Source organism: Stegodyphus dumicola, chromosome 6 (assembly GCF_044657685.1).
Source record: "Stegodyphus dumicola isolate Sdum_Otavi_A_Nest chromosome 6, ASM4465768v1".
Taxonomy (NCBI): domain Eukaryota; kingdom Metazoa; phylum Arthropoda; class Arachnida; order Araneae; family Eresidae; genus Stegodyphus; species Stegodyphus dumicola.
Window position 1 is genome coordinate 104424175 of NC_140773.1, and position 18066 is coordinate 104442240.

The 18066-nt window shown below is 32.5% G+C and overlaps 1 long non-coding RNA gene across 3 annotated transcripts in view; it reads left to right on the forward strand.

Annotated features, from left to right (window-relative positions):
* Positions 1–18066, forward strand: part of LOC146996814 (uncharacterized) — a 970208-nt gene that overhangs the window by 586275 nt on the left and 365867 nt on the right. The gene's annotated exons all lie outside the window — the stretch shown is intronic.

Sequence of the window (18066 nt, forward strand, 5' to 3'; positions counted from 1 at the left end):
CAAGCAGTCCTTTTTCCTGAGAAGTACCACAGAAGAAAATTCTCGGACTGCGTCTCGAAGCAAATTAATACCGTGCCTCACCTTTTTCAATTAAATGCTGATTTATTTTGCTATATACTAATTCTGTAAAACTGTGATTCTTTTTACGAATGAAACTGCTATCAAGGAAAGAAATTCAGGAGAAATAATATCTTTACATCTCCATTCTTTCTTTTGTAATTTAAACATATGCAAAGCGTTATTTCTTAAAATTTGTTGTTTATATAAAATTTATGATTCAAAGGCAGCTACGGCCATTTGTAACTTTATGCGCTTTCATTTATATAACTTTCTGGCGCAATACGTCTTTGAATTTTTTTATTATCTTTTTTAGTACATACATGTGAAAGATTACAAAAGCTTTTTGAAAATCCTTTGAAATACGCACAAAAGGAAACCACGGGAAAAAAGACGAATGGCTATAATTTGTTTTTTAATATTCAACATGTAATATCCACTGGTGCTCAATCAGAGATAAACCCTGAAATTTACTTCAAAACCCTTCCTTCCTCTTTGAAAAATATTCTTAACGTAAGACTAACAATAAAAGAAGTCAATAAAAACAGACACATGTAGGAAAGTTGTATATGTACACAAATATTGTTTGTGTACATTGTTCTCCAAGCACTTTTTCACAGCTACACTTTTCTAAAGTCAAGGTGATTATGCACGTCAAAAGTTAACATACCAGAAAATCAGGTTGTGCTAGGAAGGAAAATTCAATCTATTTTTAGATCTATGCCTATTGAAAATTTGAAGGGCATGGTACATTAAAAGAGCGAGAACAAAAAATTATATTGGATTTTTATGCTTTCTGACAGGCTCTATTCCAGAGCTCTTGAACTGCTCCCATTCATGAAATGTCAAGCGAGATAAATAAAGCGGAGGAAATAAATGAAACGCACATGTTGGATTCAATACGTCAATCAAGACACCACAGCATAGCGTCTGCAGAAGATTTTGAAGCTGCGCAAGTGGTCGCACTTGTCTGGAGGGATCCGAAGTTCTCTTTTTATGGCCATCTGCCTGTCAAGAAGTTGAGCTTTGTTACAGGCTTTCTCCGAGCAGTACAGTTTAAATCAGAGCGTTCGTAATTATTCAGAAGTTTCCCTTTTAAAATGACATTTTCAGTAGGAGGATTTTGTCTCATGAAAAGGTCAAGTGCTTCTTGATGGGTTGTTTGACTTTGTCTTGCCTCCAAGCATACGATGACCTTTCGTTCTGTTATAATTAAAACTGCAGACGCATAATGTGGTATCTAAATACAAATTGTATTAAGCAAACATTGAGCAGGAAAATGAATAATTTAGGTTAACGCTATGCACATTTATTCCTTACAGCAACATACTACTTATATTTCTTGTAAGAAAGCTTTCCCTTTTAGAAGATATTTTTGCAAAATTAGCGTTCTTGAAATTTCTTAGGAAAGAAGGATGATTATACATACTATGTAATAAGATTTACACTTTACTTTAAGAAAGTTGCAACGGATTGGCGATGGTTCTTTGCCTTCTAATAACTTGGTGAGGATTTACTGCGTAGTTAGAAAGACGAGTCTCGAAAACAAACGTAGCCTTAAATTCCACAATATTTTTTTCCTTGAAAATTAATTCTTAAGACATACATTCTTTTTCATGGCACATTATCTTTGTGGGTGCACTATGCACTCACAATTTGATTCAGATGATATTTTTAGAACAATGGACAGTAGCTAGCAGAAGCTAAGCGACACGTCAGCGAGCGAAGTAGCGCGTTAACGGTAAGCAAGCTAGTAGCAAATGTGCGCAGTTATCCAGTATGGCAGCGTATTAAGAGAAGGTTTCAGTTTAAGTTGCTTATTAAAAGAAAGTTTCATTTCTCGAAATTTTGAGTTCATATTCCGAATTAGCTACGTCATAAGCGTTATGCAGTGCCGAATAAGGCATTACTATTTTTAGAGTAAATAAAGAGTTTAAATTATAATTTTGATTGACATATTTTTTATCTTAGGTTTAAAAGTTATTGACATGAGACTCATAAAGTAATTTTATTAAAAATGTTAAAAATTGTACGAATTTCACGGTCTTTTTTACTTTCTCGTACGAAGTAATTAGGTAAATATTGTAATCGTGAAAAATTTCGGGCATCATATTTCAGAGAAAATATACATTTTGACAGCTTTCGAACAGATTTAAGTAATTTTTTGGTCTGACATCTGTACCTATGTACAGAGCAAAGGACTCCTTTTCAAAAATGGGTTGTAAAGTAAAGAGATTTTTTCATAACATATGTAAGTACTTACGTAAGTATGTACACTGCGAAAAAAAAAAGGGAGACAGTTCTATATCTCCCGTTCTACTGGGCCGACTGACAAAATTCGAATTGCGTTTTCTATGTCTCGAAAGCGCGACTTAGTATATAAACATTTTGGATTTATATCTAGCCTTGTTCTAATGTAGCTATTTTGATACAAAATCGGAATTTTCTGAAATGGCATGACAATTTGTTTCCATATTTCGAATCTACTACTTAAATCATGTCTAAATATTAAACTTTGTAAAAATTATTGCGAAATTTTTGGAGAAATTAAAAAATTTATCATGGCATATTTTTTTCAGTTTGCGCCAAGAATAATTCACTTGCTTTCAGATAATTTTAATAAAAGTGCGTAAACCACATTTGGCGTTATTATCCTTATAACAAATATGCCAAATTTCAAAACTCGCCAATATGTAATTTCACGCATATCCTAGGAAGTTTTGAACAAAATCTCTAATTTTTTGCAGGTACTTGTAGAAATACATCTGCTTTAAGATGATGGTAAGACTTTTTATAGTTTATGATTCAAAATGTTTTTCGAAAAATTTATAAAAATTATTTAAAATATAAATTTTTAAAATAAATCATAAAAAATGGGTGAATTTTATTTGGAATGAACCTAAATTTTGGAATGTGAAAGGAAGAATCAAATCAAAAGATATTATAAATATACACAAGATTCAATTAACATGCAGGAGCTAAAATTTTGAGAGTTTAGTTTTTAAATTTTTAATCAATATGTTTTAAAGCATTGCTGACAAAAAATTATCTACTAATATTTAATTATAATTTGCAAAACAAATCAGGGAAAGCCACATAATATTTTTTTAATTGCCTTCAATCTGTTAAATCTGAAAAATATAAAATAGTATTTCTTAAAATTTCTTTGATAAAAAGTGAAAGTTTTAGTTTTTTTTAATGATTTTTTCACTCTATTGTGTCTTTTTTTATTATTACAATGTCTATAAAAATGCTATACTAAAAATAAATTCTGCTTTAAAATCAAACTCTTTATGTCAATAAAATTCAAAATCTGCAATGGCAGATTTAAGCATCATAAAAATCATACCGCTAGTTTCCTGTTAAGCATCCAGAAAACTTTTAAAGATTTTTGCAATATTAATAACACTTTTAACAACTATGAGTAAATAGAAAGAACCAATAAACACTGTCTTAAGTGGAATTAAACGAAAAAAAAAATGAAAGAAAATCTTTATCTGGTGGTTAGAAAAAGTAAAAAACAATAAGAAATACGAATAATTTATTTGAATTAATACAGTCTTAGTAACTGAAGCATTTATTATGACCTAAAAATTTGCTTAACGCACTTCAGTATATTAACGATTTACGAAGCATATTTAGTAATTAATACCTTAAAAGGTTTCTAAATTTTTGCTAAATGTATGTATATTTCCTTTATGGCATTCTGACTGCCATTAAACTCATTTCTAAGATATCGTTAATGCGGAAAATCTGACTTTATTTCGTTAATTTAAATGAAATTGTCTTTTTTATGCTCTCAGTATTCCTTATGCATCAGTACGTGTTTTAAAAATCTGAAAAGATTTAAAATGATGTAAACGTGACTTACATACCATATATTTGTTTATGTTCTCAATTCGAAACATTAATAAAAATACTTAAATTATTTATTCCTAAAATTTTACCCAATAACTATCCAAATATTAATGAAATAAAGTTTTAATTCAATATTTGTACTTTTTTCCCTCGTGGAAATTGCTCATATAAAGACATTTGATATATAGGCTGAGACGTTTCTGGAGAAATTTTCATAGATCTGAAAAGCAATTTTTATTAAATTAATTTCAGGAAATAATATTGTAGAGACATTAGGATTTTTTGGAAGCCAGAGAGATGAAAAATTAGCAACCGCCTTCGCCGGAAATCGAACCACTGACCTCTGGAATACCGGGCCAGCGTGCTACCGTTACACCACGAAGGCACGCTAGGGAAGGGGGAGAAATACTTTATAATATTAACTTTCATTAATCATTCTTTTAAGAAAAACTGGTTTTTAAGATTCTTCCCCCCCCCCTCAGAAAAAATGTAAGTTATTTTAGCTTTTTGAGTTCACTTTAAAAACGACTTCACAGTAAACTAAAGAAGGCCTTTCTCTTTAAATTGCATGCCGTTGAAACCATATAAACTATTAATAATAAAATTTAAAAATTCTGTATTGCTATTTTGTTCTTAGTGACACTGGTGGGAAAATGTTTCTGAGGGCATAATATAAATGAATTCATCAGTGAAGTAGTATGTCTGAAACAGAGAATGACGCTCTTTAAATGGAATATAGCAAAAGCTTTTCTCGTGATATTTATATTTTTCTTCTAAATGAATGGTAAATAGTAGAATAGAAAATACGAGAAACAGCTAACTGTAACTGAGTACGATGAATAAATAGTTGTGTTATGTATTAGTAACATAGATCAAAATATTTCTAGGGAAACTGCAGGATAAATTATATTGCAAATGAGGTTTCCATGGATAATCTATTTGCTATTAATCAAGAAACAAAGTTATTATTTAAAAGCCCACAAAAAGTACACAGGATGAGGAAGTAGGTAGATATTTCTAATATATATGTACGACAGTGTGAAATAAGAATTCCATGCCTGCTCTTAACATGTCTTTGACATCTTTTTATTCATATATTTCATCTTCTCCAAAACAACATATTAATTGTAAACTAGTTTCATACGCTTTTTCCCCTTGCCGCAAAGAGCCGTGCAAAACCAAAACAAAACGTGAACAATGATGTTGGAATGAGGGCACGAAGCCAGCCGATATGGGTCACCTCAGATCGACCTCTATAAGGCCGTTCTGCCTTTAAAAGGCACTTAACAAGTAGAAATCGCATTCCTTATTTCAGAAGAACTTTTTCTTCATTTAAATAAGTAAACGAATACTTCACAAGTGAAGAATAGTATAGTAATTAAGCCTTGCGCAAGGTATTTGTAAAGATGAACTGTTGAATTTTCTTCGCTACTTATTTAGTTTTCTAACTATAGTTTGCCTATGCATCAAGTCATAATTCACATATATCTTATAGTGAGGGACTATTAATTATAACAAAAGTAATTAAAATAAAAGTATATCTAAATAAATATATGCATAAGAAATCAAAAGTTTTTATTTTAGTAAACTGTTGAAAGAGTTGCAAGTAGAAGAAATTTATTATAACAAATATTTTTGCGCATAATTTAAATCACTTTAATTTAATTTGTGTGGCCCCTTGTGTGTATACCAGAGAGACTCTGTCTCTTTCTATATAGAGATTCTTCTAATTATAATGTATTTCAATAGCTTCTCATTGTAACTTGAAGTAAATGTTCTATCACTAATTACTATATATCTGAGTGGTAGATACACAACAAAAATATTACCGCCAAGTAAACGGAAAACAGCTTTTTGTCGTCCAAAAAATTTTTAATTAAATATAACGTACTCTAGTAATTACGAATACAATCTTTATAACACACTTCTACTATTATGCATATTAGTATATTTATTTAAGGTCAGCTAGATCCATTCATAATACTCACAATATTCAAAAGATTTAACAAAATTTTTGCAGAAGATTTCTTGAATACAATCCTTGTATACTAATGACTTATTTATTTCTAATGAATTACAGATATTCAGATACTCCTGTTGAATGATTATATGAGTATAACCACTTTTTGCAGCCAGGCAACAAGGCATTAATTGACGTACATTTGATCGATTTCCTCAGCAGCTTTTGCTGTTATATGAGATAGACCCGTCTGATGAGTCCAAAAATTGTTTATTACAGATATCGTCTCAGTACCAAAACGCATTCAACAAAACGCACAAATAAAATATCTAAGTCATAAATAATCGTAATTATTTAAAAATTTAAAAAATCTGAAAATTTTCAGATTTTATATTACGCTCAAAGGGCACGTTTTCTTCATTTACACACACATACACATTTCGAGAGCATTTGGGCTAAAAATACTTAAAAATAGCATGTCTTTAGAATTTTCGATAGGTAGTCTCGCACGCTAGCGATAAAAATATTTTATTCCGTACAGCGTGTTGCCACTGCTCACTTTCAAATCTTTGAGATTCTTAATCAAAAATTCGTTGAAGTTTAAAAAATATGAAATAGATAGTAAAACATAATCGAAATTCAAGATTCGAGCTTCCACGTGTCCATATTCGGGGGGAGGAGTGCGTTATTCAAAATTTGATGGTTCTAGGTATGGTTGTTTTTTCAGAATGTGAGAAGCGAACATACATTCATGAAGATTCTTCACTTTTTAATTTCTTTACATGGCGCTAATATTTGGTGACAACAATTTTAAAAGTGAATCGACGCAAAATGCGCTTCGAGACTAACAGCCTTTCTGGGCTAACGTTTCCCTCGGGCTAAAATACCGGTAAGTTGTGTTTTATTGGCTTATTTAGTAGAGATATTACAATTTCTTTTGAACAATTTCAAAACTTAAATCAGCTAGTTTTTACTTAGCAGTTTGGTTCATTTATACGGCTCATCGTTCATTGCTATACATAAAAAAATGCATTAGTATTTTTCTCTGGCAGTATCCATGGTTTTCCACATCTTTCCATAAGCGCAATTATCGCACAAGTATGGTTCGGTTTTGTTATTTTTCATAATAAGGAAACAAACGACAGGTTTATTTCCCTTCTTCCTTACATTAAACCAACAATGATACTTTGTCGAGCTAATTACATTCTGAGAATGCAGTGTTTTGATTGGCTTGACTGTCTTTACGTTCAATGAAAGTTTCTTTTCCCTGAGAAAAAGGTCTCTGTCGAGAGCGCTCTTCGTGTCGCAGTCTTCGTATTCAAGCACAAAAACTTCTTAAGTAAACTTAGTAGCTTTATTTTGCTTATTTATTTCTCGAATTCGTTTTAATGATTCCTGAGATTGTATCTAGAATAGTGCTGCATGAAATATTTTCCCATCTAAAGTCTTCAACTGCAACAGTTTTCTTAATTTAGAAACGGATGTCCTTATTAACCTTAAAAGTCTTATCATTACCATTTCTTAGCTAGGGACTGATTTGCCATCCTAACTTTATTATGTTTACAATTCTAAATAGATAAAAAGTATAATGTAAAAGATATAAATTTAAGTAACGAAGAATTATCTTATTTTTCAGTCTACAGATAACAAGCAGTATCGTAAAATGTTACAAAGCTTAGTTTCTGAAAGTTCAATAATTATTCAAACTCGGAGAAAAGAAATCAAAACCAGAGTTTCTATGTCAAATTTACACTTTGATCCTATTGCTTGGGTTGTATAGAGGTTTATTAATTGGCTGTATTTAATTAGTAAGGCTTTCAAACGATAATACAACTTTGAAAGAAAATCTTTTATTGCGGAAAATCAACCATATTTGAAGGTACGTACAATGGAATTTAGAGGGGCGCTTTCTGTAAGTAAACAGACTAAATTAATATGCCGTCACATGTTTCTGAAGATTTTTAAGAAGAAAGAATTAGCCAGAGAAGAGTACAGCGTAGAAAATTTGATGCAGGATGTAAAAGAGCTTTGTAAACAGATATATGTTAGGTATCGAAAATTTGAACATGAAGTTTATGAAAGAGAAAAACTGAAACTGAAAGTTCTCAAAAATTTGTTGAAAGAGAAAAACTGTGAACAAAACTGTGCGCTGTTATGTCTTGAGAAAAGAAGAAGCTCATAAAAATCAACCTGTTGTACAGAGACCTCATTTTGTATTTTAGTAAGATCGAACTCCGCAAAGCACAACTGAAATTTTAGCTTAGAATCTTCTTATCAAATGCGATAAGCAATTCGTCAAGTTTATAGGACGCATGGTTCTTAAAAACTCGGTTTATATTATAATCGGAACATATGGTCTTAGAGTTTTTTATGTAGGTTTATAACAGACACTCGTGTGCAAAATTAAGAAAATTTGTCCATTATGTCCAATTTCTGAAACTCTGATAAACAGATTTTAATGAAATGTGGTACGAATATACATTTATAAGAAAGAAAGAGATGTACCAACCAAAAGTCATTTTATGTACGCACAATTAAAACTCATAGTGCAGGGATGTCCAAAATCCACGTTGTTGTATCGAATAGAAAAGGAGTCCAATATGCGGTATGTTCCCCACTAACAACCGGATAGGTCGGGCAGCGTGATAGCATACTAGACAGGAAGTCATTGAGGAATACCTTGGCAGTCTAACCCACTCATCCAGGAGTTGAAAGCTACAGCAAGGTAGCTTTCAACTCCTGGATAGTTCTCGGAGAGAGATGGCGAAATGAAATTGCGCTCCTACAAGCTTCCCAGACACGTGCTACAGAATTAAGGTCCGGAAATATGGCTGGCCTATTCATGGGGAGAATAACCTCCCTTTCCAGATAATCGTCGACCAGCTGAGCCTTATGTAAACGAGCATTGTCGTCCATTTACAGGAACCCAATGCCAATTGCGCCCCCTGAAAAGTTGAACCCAGAGCTCTAAGATTTCCTCTCTATACCTCATAGAAATCCGGAAGCCTTCGTCAAACACATGCAGGAGAGTGCGGCCGTCCAACATAATGCCTTTACAAACCATTGCATTCTCACCACCATAATGATCCTTTTTCCTGATGAGGGAGGGATGGTTTTGTGTTCTACGTTCTCTCCGGATACAGGTACTCCGAGAATTAGATTCCAAACTGAATCTCGACTCATTTGCAAAAATCGCAGGGCTGCACTGAAGTCTGGTCCAAGGCGCATTTTGTCTGCACTACGCTGTCGTGTGTATTACAGTGAGCGTGTTGCAAACAGCGGTCTTCTAGCATGCAGCCCTGTCTCATGAAGTCTTCTAGCAACTGTAGCCCTGAAACTCGAGTTAGCTGTAGCAATCCCGTATTGCTGAGCTAAAAGTGCCAAATAACGATCATTGTTCGTCATTGTGAATCTTGATCGATTTTCTTCAGGGTTTTTCGGTATAGATTCAGTGTGCTGAAACTGTTTCCACAAACTGCAGACGACGCTGAGTGTTGCATTGCGTTCTGTAGCCACTTGAGTTTGTGATGGGCCTGCTTCCAATCTACTGACTATTCTCCATCTCTTTCCGTTATTCATACGTTCGTGGCCAGTTATTTTACTTTATAGCTTATAAAATGTACCCAACTGTTGCCAGAAACACTACGAATGTCGTGAAGGAGTACGAGCATACGAATCCCCCTCAAAAAACCTAGAGCTTATATCCCCTTCTTAATAACAGAATGACTGAAGAGACATTCACGTATTCTTTTAAGTATGCGACTCTGAATATTTGCTTCTTCGGCGGCATAATTAGTACTTTTCTTTTTAATAAATAATTTTCGCAAAAATAGACATAATTTGAAAATTCTCTTAAATTTGCGCATGATTGGATTTATATTCTACCTTTGCTTTGCTATTCTGAAGAGAATACATTTACAGTGATATATAAACGATTGGTTGTCAGATGTTCCGCGTGACAAGAAATCACGTGCCTTTTAACGCGTGCCTTACGAAACATGTCGCATACATTATACTTTCATAAATCAGATACCAAATCTGTTTAATTTTTTTACAAGTAAAGAATGTTTTGCATTGCTATATTCAACAGCTTTTGATCAATAAAAGTTTCAATATCTGATATGATTATACTAGTCTCGCATTATTCGCCTTGTAATAGATTTCTTTCTTTATGAATCCTATATGAGTTTGTGGTGCATTGCTGTTTAGTTTAAGTAACTTATTTTCTACATATTATTTTCAATTTTCTTTTTTTAAATTCTATTTCAAGATATTTTATTCCTGAAATCTAGATAGTTCATCTATTATCAAAGAAAGATTTAAATGTAAAAGAAACGATATATATGTATAACCTTTTCATGTTGGCTATAGAGATTATTTTTTATGTATTGAAGCCATTTTATCAACTATTCAGTCAGTTCATTCAGGAGAAAAGCACATCGACAGGGTATGCCATTTCCCGCTCCGAATTAAGCAACAAATTTTAAATCTCCATAATAAACTAAATTTATTTCATCCTTATTTAATATAGTGAACACGTGGAACGTGTATGGTTAAGGAAGTTTAAAATATAAATATCGGGATTAACTGCTCATGAAGAAAAGGTTAAGATTTTAAACCTAAATATCGGAATTATCTATTATAACAATCCATCCGGATGTTTGAGATATTCGTATAATTTGTTTCTTTCTATAACTCAAATAAGTTCTTAGCATAATGCAACTAAAGAAATTTCATTCTTTTATTTGCCATTCTATAAAATAAGATATAAAAATCATTTTTCAACAAAATTAAATAAAAATATTATACCTTATTTTTATTTCAGTTAAAATAAAACAGTAAAATTCGTTTTTATACGCGCATTAACCCTTAAAATAAAACACATGACCTCATTTTTGTTCTCGCTGCAATGTAATTTAACAAAGAGACTATTTTTTAAATCAAATTTTGTTTTTGATACAATTAAAATTAAAATCAGAAATTATTTTTTTGATTTGAAAAAAGAAAGCTAACAATATGATGCATCCTATTAAAATTTCCCTCTTTCGTTTTGCAATAATTTTATGATTTGCAAATTTTAAAGTTGTAAAGTTGCGCGCCTCCAACTTGCACGCAACCAAGAGGTGACTGTTGAAACTGGATAAATGACAGAGTCTTGCTAAGGGTTTAAGTCCCTTTTTATTCAACTTAAGAAGTTACAATTGCGTGCTCTTGACGCTCACAAACTACGCCAACTCGGCGGTAAAATAAAAATAAGAACGTGAAAAGAAACTAATAACAAGACTCTAACTACGAGGCTCTCTAAAAGTAACTACCCTCACCGCGTTTTACAATACCGCTGCTAATTCAGCAAACTTTGGAATATCACGTTGAACAATTAACAATTCTCCTAGGCAAGCACACAGGCCGAAACGCGGGGTTCTTCAATTTCTGGCTAACTACCTCCGCGCTCGTGAAGTAAGAACAGCACACCTCGAACTCGTTTCCTTTCTATTTAACTCAGAATACTTCCGCTGATAATTTGAATCCTTGCGCGTTCTACTGAAATTTACATACTCTGGCATTGGCAGTTCCAGGGGAAAGTAAGGCTTGACAGGAAAGATAGTTTAAACTTAAAATAAATGTTAGTTAAAATAAATATAAACCCTACAAAGTCAAAAATCCCTGTCTGTTCTGTTTTTTGGAAATGCGAAGAACAAGTCATCCGAATTATTGGAATTCCGGATATTGGGAGTGAAGGAAGGTAGAGTTCAGTACTTTATTCTCAAATCTATTGCAATTTTTATCATAATTTTCCTTTTCTTTCTCTTGAAGAATGAAATCTTAGCTTATTCAATATTAATTCACGGATCACAACATTATTATTCTGGCAGTCGTAACGTAATCTAAAATTTCTGAATCAAATACGAAACATCATATAACTTCTGGATGAAATATGAAAGACATTTTAGATAGAAAGAACTAATGAATAAATTTTAATTTAATTAATTTTAGTAATTTTCTCTGACTGGTTATACGTACTAAAAGGATCCTTAATCCTGGGAGTATTAAGCTGAAAAATCGTTAACGCTATCTGTAATTTCATATTTCTTTCACAAATATCGAAATTTCCTTTTGTTATTTGGCAAACAGAAAACTTGAAGCTTTCGAGCAGGTTACTGAAATCTTTCGAGTTGTTTTGTTCAAATAAGATCAATGCTAGAATAACATCTTTCAGACGCTTTCATACAAATAAGAAAATACAAAGTAATAGAAACAAAAGTGTCTGACTTATTTTTGAGATATCGACGTAGGAGTTCAGACATTATATTTATAGCTAACCTGTTTGTCTGAATAACAGTCTAGAAGCAACTATTTGATCAATTGGTTAATTCAGGGCCCTGTGGAGAAATGTCACCCATTTATAGCGGGTCAACCACTGATTTAATACTACAAAGCAACTAGCAATTATTGAGAGCAAACAGGGCAGAATGCTCTTGGAGCGCTGAATTGCCTTGAATTAAACAGAGTTCAAAACGTGCAGTAGCATGGCTCATTCTCAGCCATTCACATTTGGATCACTTTATCTTACACTAAAATAGGCTACAGAATATAGTCAGATACTTAATTTTTCATTAAGCTCTCAGATAAAAAAAAATATAAGAAAAAAGCAATAATAATTTAAACCCAAGCATTTTCAAAAAAAGTGTAGATAATTTTGTTACTCTATTGATATTATATTTACATCTAATACAGTTGTTTGTCCAATAATTTACGTCTTAAAACTGGTCCGCAGCCTTTTTGCTCTGAATGGTTTTCAAATTTTAAGAGCTATACATTAAATTATGCTTTAAATAATAAAGCAGTGATTTGTTTTTAAATGTAAAACACTTCATTAAATAATGTGTTTTAAAAATCATCGCTTCCAGTTTTCTTTTCCTGTTGGATCTCAAACGTTACCATATTATTCTATCATTACTAAGATGTCATATTAATATGGCTTACTTCCAGTAGGCAATACACTGAGTAAGCTTTCTTGATCGCGATTACGCGTAATGAATTTTTTCATTTTGTTCGTACATTTTAAAGTCTAAATAACAATTATTCATTATTTATGTTATTCAAATGTAGAATTAATAACATATATCAAAAACTGTAACATACCATACTAAAGGAATTAGGAAGAAACTCTAAAACTGTTTTCTTAACTGTATAATACAATGCGCAAGAGTAGCTAGTTTTAGAATCATCATTCAGAATTTCACTTGACGTAAAAACGAAATCGATATCTTAATCGATTCCATAATGGAGACTCTGTGTTACTTTTTATTTGTATCATATGTATGGGAAAATGATAAACTACAGCAAATGATCACACCAAAAACAAAAGGCACTGACCGAGAATATTGAAATAAATATAGATACTGAACAATATATCTGTGCTTATTTCAGTATGTTATTTCTATATTGGGAAATATTTTTCTTCTGTTCAAATACACTCATGTCCATAAATTAAGGATAATGCAAAATCAGGCAAAGGAAGAGTTAGAAGCAAAACAAATTTGACTTATTTGTAAAGCTTATTTATTAAACAAAAGGTAAAGAGCAAAAAAAGATGCTATATGTTTGATATTATTAAAAAAATTAGCGATTTTTTCTCCCTGGAGCAAATTACAAAAAACAACCTATTTACAAAAAACCAATATTACATGGTTCGTATGATTGTTAATACATTGTATGTCTCCCAGACGATGCAATACAGTCAGTACAATGCCTAAACAGCTGAGTATCAAATTATTGATCTGATCTTGGGGAATATTACACCACTCAAAAAGTAATGCTCTCCGAAGTTCCGGTAGACATGTAGGAGTAGGTTGACGGGTTGCAACTCATCGGCCAAGCATGTCCCACACGTGCTCTACTGGATTTAAGTCCGGTGAGAATGCTGGCCAGTCCATACGGGTGATATCTTCCGATGGAAGGCATTCGCTTACGATGTTTGCACGGTGAGGACAGGCGTTGTCATCCATAAACACAAATTGTGCGCTCATGGCGTCCCGAAACAAACGTACATGTTGTTCCAGACTGACGTCCCGATAGATTTGGCTTGTCATGGTTCCAATTTGAACATGCAGGTCAGTTCTGGAACCCAGAATAATTCCACCCCAAATGAGCACTCCTGCACCACCGTAACGGTGTCGTTCAATGATGTTTTCTTGGTGGTAACGGGTACCTGGAACTCTCCATATGAAAGTCCGGCGAGAATTAGACTGCAAGCTAAACCTGGACTTGGAAAACATCACACAAGCCCACTGTTGCGGTGTCCACAATGCATGCTCTCTACTCCAGGCTAACCGCAGGCGACAGTGAGTTGCAGTAAGTGGAACGCATCTGACAGGTGATCTACGAGCATATAGACCAATCTGACCTAAGCGTCTGTTCACGGTCTGCCTTGAAATTGTCGTACCAGTGGCTGAAGAGAGCTGAAGAAACAGGTGTGAGGCTGTGCTCCGCCTGTTTCTTTTGGCAGTAACTGCCAAATGCCGGTCCTCATTCGGCGTTGTAACTCTGGGGCGACCTGTACTGTAACGTCTACTCACATTACCATCATTCTGGAATCATTGCCAAAGCCTGCAGATGACACTCTGGGCAATTCCAAGTTCGTCTGATACTTCCAATTGCGTACGCCCACATTCGAGACGGCCGATAATTCTACCACATAAAAAATCATCCAAATGCGCCCTTTGTGTCATCACTATTCGGTTATTGCACTGAAATGCTTATAAAGCGCCTGCGAACAATTTTACTTCTTTGCCTGTATTCCTTATATATCACTCTCTTACACTCTCGTTATTGTGACGTAGGTGTCATCTGGTTACTTCCTGAAATTTGCATATGATTCTTGAAGATGTGTGTAGTGATTTTACAGGTGATATATTTATTTTAGAGTTCGATTTCCGCGTGACTCCGAATTATCCTTAATTTATAAACATGAGTGTAGAAACTTTATATTAATATTCTCTAAGACAAATGATTTCATGTGTAAACTAACAGAAACTTACAGACAACAGCCAAGCACTAATAAAAAAAAGGTTCATATTTGACTTATGTTTGAGTTATTGAAGTAGAAGTTCAGATATCATATTTATAGCTAACCCATTTTTCTGAATAACAGTCTATGAGCAAAGCTTTGATTAAGTGGTTAATTCAGTGCCCTGAAATCATGTTTCTTACAATAAGCAATCATTTTATTGCCTTCTCCGATCAGATATACCTAATCAATATTTGAGCTACTAAACCATTTCGTTTTTATGATCAGTTCTTGGTTTGAATGAATGGATTTTTGGATGGGGCTACTTGGTTTGCTTGGTTACTTGGTTGCAGGTGAAATGTAAATTTGATTCAATCTTTGATGAGTGTTGATATCTTGAAGGTGTTTGGTAAGATAGATCATACTTTTTAGAGTGTACTGCTAGTTAATTAGTCTTTTCAAAATGTCATTGTACATATCAGCATTTTACTGCATACTGTCACTATTGTTTGTATGTCTTGTAAGGCTCAAAGCAGGTAGGTATACAGTGGTTACTTATATAAATATTATTAGGGGGATACCTATATAAATGTTATGCTTCATTTGAAGATGTATACGGCTTTCATGAGAGATTTTTTAATAAGAAACAACTGCCAAGTGTTTTTTTGAGGGAGCACAGCGTTTTTTGCTTCATGTGAAACTTTAAAGCACTGATGCTTAAGTTAATATGGTTCTAAATTTGTTTCTACGTTAAATAAATACATTTACACATATTTCCACTATGGCTACATCCATAAACTCTTTAGCCAAACAATAATGCCCCATTCACTTATTTCCTGGCCTTTTTATTGACCTCTAGCCTTATTGCTTTTTGAAGATCTTTTAGGCTCCCAGTTTGTATTTGTACAATTGTTAGAAACAACTGGACAAACATAAAGTGAAAAATAGAAAAGGTCTGTAGGAAATAACTGCAAATATCAGCCTCAGAAGATGACAGATATATCTGAACTGGCAAACAGTGACACTTTTATTTGGTTCATATTTAGTTATTATCAAAGTTTAACCTCTTTATGTAAAACGTTTTAAGCTATCTAGAGAAATGCGTTTTAATGATTTTAAAAATTTTGTTTAAAGCACAGCTTGAACGTCTTTGCTTGGAAAGTTGTTTACCTACAAGGGCTATTAATTTCGTTTTGGCATTTTGTGTTGCTTCGCTATAAACAGCGAATCAGTTCTTAAATTGTTGCCACACCAAATGTTAAAGCCCTGTGTTACATTTAAAGAAATTAAATAACGAAGAATCTACATAAATGTATGTATATTTCTCGCATTGTGATAAAACAACGGCAGCTAGAGCTATCAAATTTTGAATAACGTACGTCTCCACCCCAATATGGTCATCTGGAAGCCCAAATTTGGACTTTGTTTTATTATCTATGTAATATTTTGTAAAGCATTTATGAGTTTTTGATTAAGAAACTCAACAATTTAAAAGCAATCCATTGCAACACTGTACGAAAAAAAAACTTTTTTATCTCCAACGAGCGAGAGTGTGTATCGGAAATAATAAAGATACGCTGTTTTGAATATTTTGTGATACTGCTGTTGAACTGAATTTTTTGGTTTAAGTTCGAAGAACATGATATTTAATAAATAAAGGTAATACACAAAATGTCAAAAATCGTCCCTTTGGGCGTAACATACAATATTTTTTATATAAATTTTTCTTATACTTATTCCGGTTTTTAGATACATGTTCACTTATATAAGGAAATAACTAAATATAAAATTGACCTATTCACCAGCGGTCGAATGAATAGAATCGCAGAACACTGGAAATCTGACTCGAGTTAAAATCTCGATGGACTGGCTCCCTGACCGACAGTCGTCGAACATGGGCGTTTTCGTCGTTTTCCCATGCGTAAAGGGGATATGAGCCAGTTTCGCCTAAGTACGCCACGAAGGCATCTCTTCCTTAGGCAGACAGCCCTCGTGTCCTTTACCGTAACTAAATAAATCAATCAAAAATTACTTTCTTTGGGAGAAAAGAAAAGAAAAAGTTTGTCTCAAACCTTCTCTTGATTGATACAGTCCTATTATATGAATTATGTCGTATACTATATTTTGAATCAATTTGTCTTGTCTAATGTCATCAGAACTTTATTATTTATTTATTATTTTTATTTATTTATTTTTATTCATTTATTTTAATTACTTATTTATTTATACGTTTATTTATATTTTTATTCATTTATTTTAATTACTTATTTATTTATCCGTTTATTTATATTTTTAATTTATTTTTATTCATCTACTTACTTATTAACTTTGTGAGTGATTTTATTTTACGTGGTAGATTCTCAATCAATAAAATGCAGCACCCTCAGATTCTAAAGAATTAATGTTTTTCTAAAAAAAGTTTATCACACTTTAAGGGATCGTATATTTTTGTTTGAAAACAAAAAAATAAATAAATAAATAAATAACTGTTACAATAACAAATTATTTATATTTGTAACCTAGTTATTCAGTTCCAACTTTCGTCGAAGTTTTTGCTATACTAAACTAAATCGCGTGACGTTAAAATCCCCTTTACGGCATGCATTTCGTGATCTCGGATTGCTTAGTGAATTATTTGCTGCGAGTGGAAAAGCAGGACATCCATCATGAGCTGGCAGACAACTATCGAAATGGCACTCAAGGTTTACACATTGTAAAGATATAATATGTTTTCCTTATACATGATGCATGAAGACTGAGTATGATGCATAGGTGAAAACAATTCGTTGATTTTCATTTTCTTTTTATGTTTTGACAGGTAAATACATACAGATAATTACATATTCATGAAATCTTGAAAATTAAACATTTGCTTATTTCCGATTTTCAGCTTATTAGTTTTATCACACATTTTTACTTTATTCTATTTATTTAAAGTTACACATTGAATAATCCTTACAGAAATGTTAAGTATACTTTTAGTTTATCTACGTAAACCATTTAATATAATGATCTTTTCCTATTTACGCAGAATCAGCTTAAACTGTAAATATAATATTATCCAAAGAATACTAAATAGAAATAAAATACTGTTCAGGAATATATACCTACTGAAAGGCTAATAATAATTATATCATTTACTTCAAATAAACCATTTCGAGTGTGCAAATTACAGTACGCC